This window comes from Diaphorina citri, unplaced genomic scaffold (assembly GCF_000475195.1).
Source record: "Diaphorina citri unplaced genomic scaffold, Diaci psyllid genome assembly version 1.1 scaffold71, whole genome shotgun sequence".
NCBI lineage: Eukaryota > Metazoa > Arthropoda > Insecta > Hemiptera > Psyllidae > Diaphorina > Diaphorina citri.
Window position 1 is genome coordinate 359032 of NW_007377508.1, and position 12272 is coordinate 371303.

Here is a 12272-nt window from a genome sequence, read left to right on the forward strand (position 1 = left end):
TAAGTAGGAACACTCTCATTTAAATTAAGGCCTTAATCTTCTTGAGGTGGCTAAGGCCAAAGAGTAGCGCAGAAAGCATAGCGCTTTATGCTTTGAGCTCTATGCGGATTGAATTCGTCCTTCCCTCTACAAGCTCAATGCTCTATCTCAGGGGCCTGGCGGGCCACATATTTTCGTGGCCCGCGAAGAATTTTGGGATATGTACAAACATACCTAAATGTTAGTTTTCTGCTACAATAAGGAGAGGTGCTCCCCTATGTACATATGTGGCCCGCGAAGGACCTCCCAATGTAGCATGTGGCCCGCATACACATAAAAGTTGGAAACCCCTACTCTATCTCTATACTCACAGCTCTACTCTGTTTTTAGCTCATTTCACTTACATCAAATCCCAGGCTGGAAGCGTCTTCGTCTTCAGTTCTTTCAAGATGGTCGCCAACTTCTGTCTGAAGAAGGATTCGAACCTGACATCATCTTCCAATACCATTACAATGTCATGATTATTGTCTACAACCTGATAAATAAGTCAATATTATAAATGCTTCAAGTACAAGTAGGTAGGTCCTTATGTAAGTATAACTTGAAAGAAAATAAATAAATTAAAGGTCCCCAGACTACAAGCAGAGTATTAACTTGGTTCAAGAGTTAAACTCTTGCAAATCTGATTGGTTGATTTTTGAATTAAACTGTCAATATTATAAATGCTTCAAGTACAAGTAGGTAGGTACTAGGTACTTATGTAAGTATAACTTGAAAGAAAATAAATAAAGTAAAGGTCCCCAGACTACAAGCAGAGTATTAACTTGGTTCAAGAGTTAAACTCTTGCAAATCTGATTGGTTGATTTTTGAATTAAACTTGAACTTATCAAGTTTCAAGTCGGGTTGTGGTTACGGGCAGATGTTATTTTTATATGAACGCCTTGAAACTTGCAAAGTATGCAACACACAGCATTTTAGAAATTCCCCTCTGTTTTCATTCTTATTTCTGGACCATATTAGGTAACAGGGTGACACTCAACTTACTTCATTCCAAATGTTGTAGTGACTAAGGAAGCACCCGATTTCACCCTTCTTCATCGGTCTGAAATCAAGAAGTAAAATACATATTAAAAATAGTACTTGTGATCTTAAGGTACGTCTAGGCAGAAACACCCTTAAAATAGACGTACAAAGGCCCTAAAAATGTGGGAGCTCCACTTGACTATTAAGAGGCTTGGATTACCGGGAAAAAAGTTATGATGAACGATGATAAACTATTCAATAATAGATTTCAAAATGTTGTCAATACTTTGTATACTCACCTCTTATGATACGGATCCGCATATCCTGGTAGCATTGTGATGCCCAGGTCTGCAAAGTAATATTATTACCATTACCATTTACCATGAAACTCTGTTTCGCGTCAATATAGGGCGGGTGACGCTTCGAACTCTTCACGCGCGCCTCCCGGCACGCTTGATAAAATATGTTTACAAGTGAATAATTCTGGGAGTAAATTCGTCAGGTGGTGGTTGTGCACGGGGCCAACCTAGGATAGGCTTGAAAAGTATATTTTTGGTTCAGAGAAATCATCTATGCAACTCTTCTTTCAATGGCTCTCGGTTGGTAGCGAGTCTGCTTTGTAAGTGCTAGGCCGCAGGTTCCATTCCCGCCCGGGGCGGATTTTATCCTGAAGTTATAAGGTTCATTCTCGGAACGGCTGGCTTTCTCCTATCCCGTCTAAAATAAAACTAACATGGTAAAAAAAGTATAAACATGAAAGAGAAAAGTTACATAAACTTGAGTAGGTATTAATACAGGGTCCGGTAGAAAAAACGGACGGTTTTCAAAATCATGCTACGGAGTCAATTTTTAAGCTAGAGTAGTAATTTTTCTTTTAAAATGTACAAAACATTACGAGTTTTCAGAGTATCTGGTCATTTTTTCATATCGAAGTTTTTGGTGGAGCACAAGTTATAGGCAAATGAAAACCGTTCGTTCTTTCTGCCGGACCCTATAATAACTTAATAAGTGAAAAAAGGACGGTTTTCAAAATCATGCTACGGAGTCACTTTTTAAGCTAGAGTAGTAATTTTTCTTTTAAAATGTACAAAACATTACGAGTTTTCAGAGTATCTGGTCATTTTCTCATATCGAAGTTTTTGGTGGAGCACAAGTTATAGGCAAATGAAAACCGTTCGTTCTTTCTGCCGGACCCTATAATAACTTAATAAGTATAAAATGATGAGTGTTCTCGTACCGAAATAAATATGTAATAAATACCTAAAATCTGAATTCTATAGACAAATATAAATATGATTTTGCGACGTTGCACTATGGTTGACATAGCAACGTAGTGTGGCTTGAATCTGGTAGAATAGTGGTCAAACCAGAAATCACTGAGGCTTATGGTGACTATTGGCGATCTATTTACATATGCCAGCGAAACAACAATAATACCAATAATAAATACGAGGGAAATACCATACATATATCGTACATATAAATAATAATTAAATGTAATATTGTGTTACGACCGAGCATGTCACAGATTTCACAGCATTCCAAGGAACCCTAAGTCTAATATAAAAATAAAGCTGTAGAAAAAAGCTGAACATTTCATTTTCCCTTTTACTTTTCTTATCCTATAGGAAGGAAAGTAATGTTTTCGGTCAACATTTCTGAAATCTTCTAATCTATGGACCTTTATTTAGAACCAGGTTATCTTGAAGAGTTGGGATCTGAAATTTACTATCCGACTTCCGTCCGCAAATACCTGATTTTGAAATGTGTACCTACTTCATAAACTTAATCCACTAAGTCCTTTAAAATAAGGCATTATATACATATAAAAAAAATCAGCAACTTTCTGGGGTGTTATAGCGTTAGGTAGCATGCAAAGAGAACTTCCATAAATAATGGAGTGCGGGTTATCTTACCTATAACATCGAGCAGGCATGGTCCAGAGTACCACGATGTCAGGGCCGGGACTTGGGAGGGGGTGGTTAGATTTTCCCCCGTCAGTCCAGAACATGGCACATACTCGATATCTGAGTCACGAAATCCAGCTTGCTTGAGGAAGGCGCCTAGTTTAGTGACAATCTCCTGGAATCGATCCTGAGACCATGACACTGTGTCTAGCTTGTTGATCACCACGCCTAGTTGATTCACACCTGAAACAGCAGATTTTCCCCCGTCAGCCCAGAACATGGCACATACTCGATATCCGAGTCACGAAATCCAGCTTGCTTGAGGAAAGCGCCTAGTTTGGTGACAATCTCCTGGAATCGATCCTGAGACCATGACACTGTGTCTAGCTTGTTGATCACCACGCCTAGTTGATTCACACCTGAAACAGTAAACGGCTTGTCTAACACTTTGATGTTCCCAATTCTTTAACATGGGCTTGAAAAATAATAAAAATGTGTGTTCAGAACCATGTTCTTTAGAACTTTTTCGTCCAGGCCGGGATTCAAACATAACACCGGTTCGAAAGTCAGTAGGTACTCTGAACCACTCGGCCACAGGGGTGCTCAGATTAGCTTAAAAAGTGTTCAAACGTAAAAATTAATTACATAAAATCTTATTGGTATCTATTGTAAGAGTAAACATCGTATTATTATTCAATTCAAGTGAAACTTACCCAGAGATCGCACCAGGAGGGCATGTTCCCGGGTTTGACCCCCGCTCTCGAAACCGGTTTCAAATTCTCCCCGAGTAGCGTCCACCACTAGGAGAGCTACGTCTGCCTGGGTTGCTCCTGGAATATAAGAAAACAATGCAGAGCAACATGAGTCGTTCAATCAGGCATTTGTCAATTCCCCTGATAACTTCTTTTCCTGTGTTCAGACGGGGTCGGTGTTTTCCGTCAGCATCTCAATCAACCCTATAATTTGCTTTTTGGCTGACATTACATATCTGGTAAAATACTAAACTGATATCATTCCAATGCGACTGGCTATCTCCAATCGTTTTTTCCTTGTCTCTTCGATTTCCAGACCTTAAAACGTGAGCAGTTACAGTCCCCCCTATCAAACCTCTACAAAGAAAAAGAAATCAATTATTTGTCAATTCCCCTGATAACTTCTTTTCCTGTGTTCAGATGGGATCGGTGTTTTCCGTCAGCATCTCAATCAACCCTATAATTTGCTTTTTGGCTGATATTACATATCTGGTAAAATACTAAACTGATATCATTCCAATGCGGTTGGGTATCTCCAATCGTGTTTTCCTTGTCTCTTCGATTTCCAGACCTTAAAACGTGAGCAGTTACAGTCCCCCCTATCAAACCTCTACAAAGAAAAAGAAATCAATTCCCTTCAACATTTTGGCCAGATTTTGTCAAAATCGGCCAAGCAGTTCGGAAATTATGTTAAAAATAAGAAAACTTCGCGGAGCTATACCGCGCTCCTTAAAAAATAATAATAAAAAATCTACACCCGGTTAGACAAAGATTAGTTGAATTCTCTCACCTGTTATCATGTTAGGTATAAAGTCCTTATGTCCAGGAGCATCTAACAGTGTAATGTACTTGGTCTTGGTTTCAAACTGTGACTGTCCCACGTCCATCGTAATACCTCGGTTCCTGCAAAATTATCAAACTGGTTGCGGATGACTGTATCAACTACCACCGAATCAGGAACACTGTCTCCAACAATATCTCGGATCTTGTCCAGGCAAGATTGGAGCTGGGCTTCTTCCAAGTCACTAAGCACAGGATGGGAAGGTGACTCTATGACAGGAGGATTGTCTTCTTCCTCTTCTTCAGGCTCTTCTTCTACAGAAGTACCGAGAAAAGATGCTATTTGTGTGGTCTTGCTTCTATCAAACAAAAATGATTCTGAAATGAAGGAAGAAAAACTTCAAATGAGTAGATACCTACAAACAGAAACAAAGCAACAGAAGATACTCTATTTTTTCTTTCTTTTTTAAAGAACAAAAATATCTTACACATTTGTAAATTTGTTATGTAAAAGACTATCTATGCCTTTGAGGAATCAGCCCAAGGCTAAATTTGACTATCCCGTCTTCCTTCTCTCTTCGATTTCGGGACCATAGCAATTACAGTTCCCCCTGTCAAACGATAAGACCTTAGCAGTTACAATTCCCTCTGTCAAAATGAAATTCAGTGAACTCCGATTTCAAAGGTAACTACACTATAGTGGAACAATGGAACCTAGAGTTACTAGGACCTAGTAGGTACTTACTCTGGATGTTTCCCAGACAGGAGGGTACGTGTCTGTGTCGTAGCAAGCCGGCCTATCTATGTTCCTTATCAGATGGGCAAAAAGAGACATGCTAGCCCCCATTTGAGACGCTGTTATGAACAGAAATGTTTATAACAACTCGTAGGTGTCTGTGTTGTAGCAAGCCCATCTATGTTCCTTACTTCCTTATCAGATGGGCAAAAGGCCGAAGGAGATATGGTACCTCCCATTTGAGTGCTGGGCTGCTGGGTCAACAAGAGAACACTAGAAGGAACCTGTTAAAATATTTGAAATAGTGAGACGTTGAAGCGTGCTGGAAATATTTTAAATACGTATTGCAACGGCCTCATTTTTAATTTCATTAGGACCATCTCCCACCTCCTTGAAAATTTTCAAATAATTACTCTGCAAAGGCTTAAAACGGCTCTTTTTTCCATGTCCCCAACAGATAGAATGCCGTAAAGAAATTAACGCGAATAATTAGGAGCGGGGGCGAAACGTTTTCGTGATGAAAATAAAATTACAATTTAAAAGGTAAAGGGAGAAAATGAGGTAATTATTTGCGGGATTAAACACAAAATTGTTACATCTTGGTAGATGTTTAATTTGAGTATTGTTCATTTTTGACCGGGTGGCGAATTCCATGACCAAGACCAGACCTTTTCCAGGGTTTTCTTTGAATCATCACATTTAATTTGAGTATTGTTCATTTTTGACCGGGTGGCGAATTCCATGACCAAGACCAGACCTTTTCCAGGGTTTTCTTTGAATCATCACGATTTGCCATGACTTTTCCAAGAATTTTTGTCCGATTTTCAGATTTCATGTTTTACAGGTCGCGTATAAACGCTGCATATTTCCTCTAGATCTAAATCAAGAAATAAAATAGAATATAGTCAATAGACAACAAACAGTCTGTGCAAATTTATTTAGACAACAGTCTGTGCAAATTTATCTAGACAACAGTCTGTGCAAATTTATTAGAATCGTCTCTATTGTGAAGCAAATCAAACAAAACAATAAAAAATTAAAGAACAATAAAATTGTCTCCTCGGGTTCTCAATTTCTAAAATCCCTGTGTCACGAATTTCTCATTTCCCCGTTCGACCTTTACCTAGAGAAAAGCTCCAAGTTCACTGTCAGTATGTTTTCTGCTGCCACAGCAGCAACAGTTAGTCGAAAGCAGAGCGTTTTTTCGAGAACAGAAGTTTTGAAATGTTTTATTTTTCCTTACGTAAAATTTCGAACATTTTTGCGTAGGTATCTTTTGAAATTTTCAATAGAGGTTGACGTTTCAAAAGGTATGTGTTCTAAGAATTTTTATTTCCTTCATCGTGGTTGGTTTTGCATGATGAAATTTCGTTATTTAAATATTTATTTATTTTATTCCGATTCGTACATAATATATGGGACCTCTTTGTCCCTACCCGCAGTTAGCCAAACTTAAGTGAAAATAGACGTACAAAGGCCCTAAAAATGTGGGAGCTCCACTTGACTATTAAGGGGATTGGATTACCGGGAAAAAAGTTATGATGAACGATGGTAAACTATTCAATAATAGATTTCAAAATGTTGTCAATACTTTGCATACTCACCTCTTATGATAAGGATCCGCATATCCTGGTAGCATTGTGATGCCCAGGTCTGCCAAACTAGTATCATTGAGTTTCCTGAAACAGAGGGAGGTAATCAGTATAAGTATATCGTATAAATATATCACGAAAATCCCACTGAGGCTAAGCTGTAGGGGCAAATCGTCCTAAAAGTTGGGTTAAGCTTATACAAATCTACGATGTGCCCACTTTCCTCCTCACTTCTACAGAAGTGAGCTGAATGTAAATCCGTCATGAAAAGTAGGTAAGATGATAGATAAATAGGAGGAGGAGGAGGAGGAGGAGGAGGTCAAGGATAAGAGGGAGGACGAGGAAGAAAAGATAGTAAGAAGGAAACTATATTAGGAGCATAAATACGAGGAAAGAAATACGAAGAAAATTTTGGCATCGAGTTGGGAAAAGAAAATGTTGGACGTAAACTGGGTCACAAGATTTGCATTGGAGTTCAGGAGGACAACAAGATGCTCATAAAACAAAACATCTCCTTAATATTGCAGATTACAGTTTGAATCAAAACTTAAGTTTTCGAAGTTTTGGTTGATTTTAATCCCTGATTTGAGTCAATTTTGATGGGACCTATCGGCTATCGGAATTATGATCTTTTGGGTTAAGTCCGAAACTAATTTTCGAACTAAAACCGCGAAAATAATAGTATCCTAGCAATAAACTCAGTAAATTCTAAGTACGACCTACATTTCATTTAATGGAAAAGGCGAAGAATGAGAATTTTACTAGAAGAGACAGAATGAGGAAATGTCTTTTATTTTTCAATTAAAATAAAATTGCCTTTGCGAATTTCAAAACCAGGGTGTCCCATATTTATACCGTTGACATAAAATTTACCTCCAATGTTTATTTATTTATTTTTCTATGTACAACAAATTTCCGTTTTAAACACAAAGGTGATAAATTTCCGTTTTAGAATTGTGTTTCTTGGGATGATTTGAAAATTTAATCTTAACTCGGTTACTAATCTTGCTATTACGGTAACGGAACGGAAATTTATTTTCCTGAACGCCCTGCATAAATCGAAGCCTTTCGGTATTCTACTTTCCATATGAAACACCCTATATTCTGGTGCAAAATTTTGCACAAAAGGAATGACAACATTTGCCGCTTTATGTCTTTTCACAAAGGTGCTAATGTTCAATTTTTTGCATGGCCGCACTTGCTGTACTGGGATTTCAGAGCTGTCCAAGCTAGAGAAAGATGTGGACTGAATTTTTATACAAATTTATGGAGAGTCCATTATTGGTACATTAATCCGTAAAGTGCCCGAAATGATAGGACTCAAATGTTGTGAACAAAACGATTTACATTTATAATGAGGAAAGTAAAAAGAACTGCACATATCAGTGAGTGAACTACTCAGTCAATAAGTCACATTCTAAAACATGTAACTCACTCTTCAACTCCCTATAACTATAGGGAGATAGCATCTGACTCATTGATTAAGTAGTCCGCTGAAAAGAGTAGTTTTTTTCTACGAAAAGCCTGGATTTTAGTTGAATGGTGGACCGCTGATGTAGGTACGTAGGTTGTACAGCTCTGGTCTATAAGTTGTTCATTTTCTATTTTCTAATTATATTCAAGCAATGTTCTATGCACTCGTGTACCCAGGAAGCGCCACTTTTATACTTTTTTTAACAAAATTACCTATTTAAGGTGGTTTAATATATATATTACGTAGAATTTTTTTCCAAAAACGAAGTATCATCAATTGTCATCCGACAGCATCCCTCGAATAGGTAATAGGTACAACGTACCTATGTACAGTACATTGTACATACTATACAAATTCATTTACTTCCCTTTATCCTATATTAAGGAAAGGGGACAGTAATGTACATCATATTTAGTTGCAGTTTGTTCCCCGGATTTACATTTTCCATGTATGTATTGCACATTGCATAGTTTGAATTAATAAGCAGGCATTCATACAAATTGTTTCCTTCATCCATTTATATCTCCAGTCTCCAGTCAACCGGATAACATTCATTGTTCCATTTTAAACTTTTTTTTAACAACATACGAGTCATGCAACCTACATTTATTCTAAAGGAAAAACTAAAATCTTAACAACAATAAAAGCCATGAAATTACATTTTATTCTCTGGAGGAAACTGCACATAAGATATAAGTCTTCTTATAATCATAAATTGGAAGATGTTCTACTTAGTTACCCAACTGCAGAACAATAGAATTCATCAAACATTCAAAAGAACATTTTTCAGTAAATATCTAGACTAGAACACGAAGAAATGAAATAGAGAAATGACGTTTTGTTCTGGGTCAAATGAAAAATGTCCCAATTCCAAAACCATTCTAGATTTCAAGAGCTATTTCCAACAAACTTGCACAAATTCATCAAACATTCAAAAGAACATTTTTCAGTAAATATCTAGACTAGAACACGAAGAAATGAAATAGACAAATGACGTTTTGTTCTGGGTCAAATGAAAAATGTCCCAATTCCAAAACCATTCTAGATTTCAAGAGCTATTTCCAACAAACTTGCACATTTAAGATAGTGGGAAGAGTTGGTAAAGTTTTTAAAGAATCGTCTTTTGCACTCGATACTTCAGTTGTTTCACAAATTGAGCTAATGCAGACAGGTCAGTGACGTAAGAAGAAACTTTTCCTTTCATGAATCGCCCTGTAATATTAGTAATTATTAAGTTAGACCTCCATCTGAAAGAACACAGAGGTAACGATAACACTTTATACAGACTGTTTCAAGAAGCTGTGAAAGAGTCTCTTCAATGACAAAGTATTAGTACTAAAGCTTAGACAGGTGTGACAGTTACTCCAATAGAAGGGCTCTCAAACATAGTAGATAATAAAATTGTCCCTATTAGCTGAAACGTCACGAAGCTTTTTCGTCAACAAAATCTGCATCTTAGTCAATACCCATGTGATGACGAAATTTCATGTTGCCCATTACCTACATTTGAATTTTATTATTCTAATGATTTCTATGATACCTTCCTAATTAGGTATCATAAAAAGAAAGAGAATGCAGTTCCTTTGTACCTTTTGATTGGTTCGTTTGAATTTTTCATTGCAACACTTGAAGGTGTTTGCAAGATAACGAAAAAGAAGGTAAAAGGAGGAGGAGAAGGAGGAGAAGAAGCGAAGAATAAGACTGCGAAAAAGAGGGAGAAAGAGAAAAGGAAAAGGAGGTGGAGGTGGAAGTGGAGGAGGAGGAGGAGGAAGAAGAAGAAGAGGAAGGAGAAGCAAACACAACGGAACGTGTAAAATGCCAAAGAGAAATGAACAAAAGTGAACAGAGAGGAACACGCTGTCAATAAAGAAAACAACGCCTCATGAATAATTTGCAGCGTTTACACCTTTTTTTCTCACTCGTCAGTAGATAATTTTATACATTCTACTCATTGGGGTAAAACCAACATGGCGTTCTGAAACTTGCGAAGAAAGTAAGAAACTTTGTGAGGAAAATACACCTCTTCGAATCTCTTCCGTCTAGGTACTCTAGATCAGTGTTTCTTAATTAGTTTGGCCCGCGGAACCCTTTTCAAAAGGTGAACATCTTTGCGGAACCCTGAACTTTCAAGATCTGTCTTGAATTTAGGTGCAGACTACTTACTTATTTACAGGCTAAGCAACGAGGCCATGTGTTGGGGGAAAAAATTCCAAGTTTTTTCAAGAAATTGTTTCTCCCAATATGTTACAAAGATGCATATCCAAAGCTGTATTGCGTCGAAATGAAAAAAAAAAAAAAACCAAAGTCGAGTGACCTACAAAATTTTGTTTGAAATATTTAGCCGTTTCTGTGTGTCAGAGAGATATTCTTTCTCAAGCCGTTCTTGACTTATCGAGTGGCGAACTTTCACTCATTATGTCTATTTGCTCTCGAGGCCATATGGAGAGCCCTTCTATTGGAGTAACTGTCACACCTGTCTAAGCTTTAGTACTAATACTTTGTCATTGAAGAGACTCTTTCACAGCTTCTTGAAACAGTCTGTATAAAGTGTTATCGTTACCTCTGTGTTCTTTCAGATGGAGGTCTAACTTAATAATTACTAATATTACAGGGCGATTCATGAAAGGAAAAGTTTCTTCTTACGTGCAGAGAAAAGTTTTCGCCGCCAAAAGTTTGCTCGAAAATCATTACCAGGATTTTAACAACAATGGAAGGATGGATAAAGAGGAACCCATAAACACGGAGGCATTCCGCAAAAGTGAAAAAAACTTTTTCAATTTGTTTTCCTGCACTTTCAAGTTTTCAATGAAATAGTGCGGTGTCCGTAAAATATTCAAAGGTTTACAAGGAGGAAATGAAATTATTGTGCAACTTTTCCTGTAAGTGACCTGTCTGCATTAGCTCAATTTGTGAAACAACTGAAGTATCGAGTGCAAAAGACGATTCTTTAAAAACTTTACCAACTCTTCCCACTATCTTAAATGTGCAAGTTTGTTGGAAATAGCTCTTGAAATCTAGAATGGTCCTGTAAGTGTCCGTAAATAAAAGTAATAGAATATTGGCGGAAAAAAACATTGTAATATTGCCATTAACACTTTCCTATCTGAGGGATTAGTTTTTTTCTTCCTTTTTCAAGTGAACTTTCTACTAATCTTATCTCCTGTAAGTGTCCGTAAATAAAAGTAATAGAATGTTGGCGAAAAAGAACATTGTAATATTGCCATTAACACTTTCCTATCTGAGGGATTAGTTTTTTTCTTCCTTTTTCAAGTGAACTTTCTACTAATCTTATCGACAGTTCAGCTCAAATTTGAGATGATACCATCGTACTAGTTGGAACATTAATTAAACTAAAGTTTAGTGTATTACACCCTCTTATCTCTATTATTTAAGAATTCTCTTCATTATCTTGTATCGTCTTCTACTAAGTAATGTTTCATCGAATTTTTTCCAAGACACTGGAGGTAAAGCAAAAGTATCCAACTTTTTAAAAAGGAGAAAGAAAAATCTTATCTTGTAACTTTTGCATACAAAATGAGAAGTTAAGATATTGCATTCCTGTATTGGATGCTTTTGAACTTGGCTGTGGAAAACTTTCGTCTTGTTTTGGATTGGAAAGAAATTATACAACAGAAAATTTCTTTTGGGTGAGTGTTCTATTTATGGGATACATCAGAAGCGGAGCCACCCTAGTTCTAAGGGATCTACTATCAAAACTCTAAATTGAGTTAAACGCAATCACCCTAAATAGGTATTCGGCATAGAGTTTTTTTTTTCAGGTTTCATAAAGGGAACTGTAACAAATTAGGTCTTATCATCCTCTAGTCAAGAGGGGTACAGGATTGGAGAAATCAAGACGTTCCGAGAACGAGCCTTATCTGTTTGGTATAAAGTTCCCACTTCGACTGGGCGTGAACCTTCCAAGCTAACTATAGCTTAAGCTAGGCTGGCTAGCTGGGAGTGTGCCTCTATTCTGCTCTAATTACTTACTGCTGGATTCTGACAGGCTGCGAGGGCCCAAGACCTCC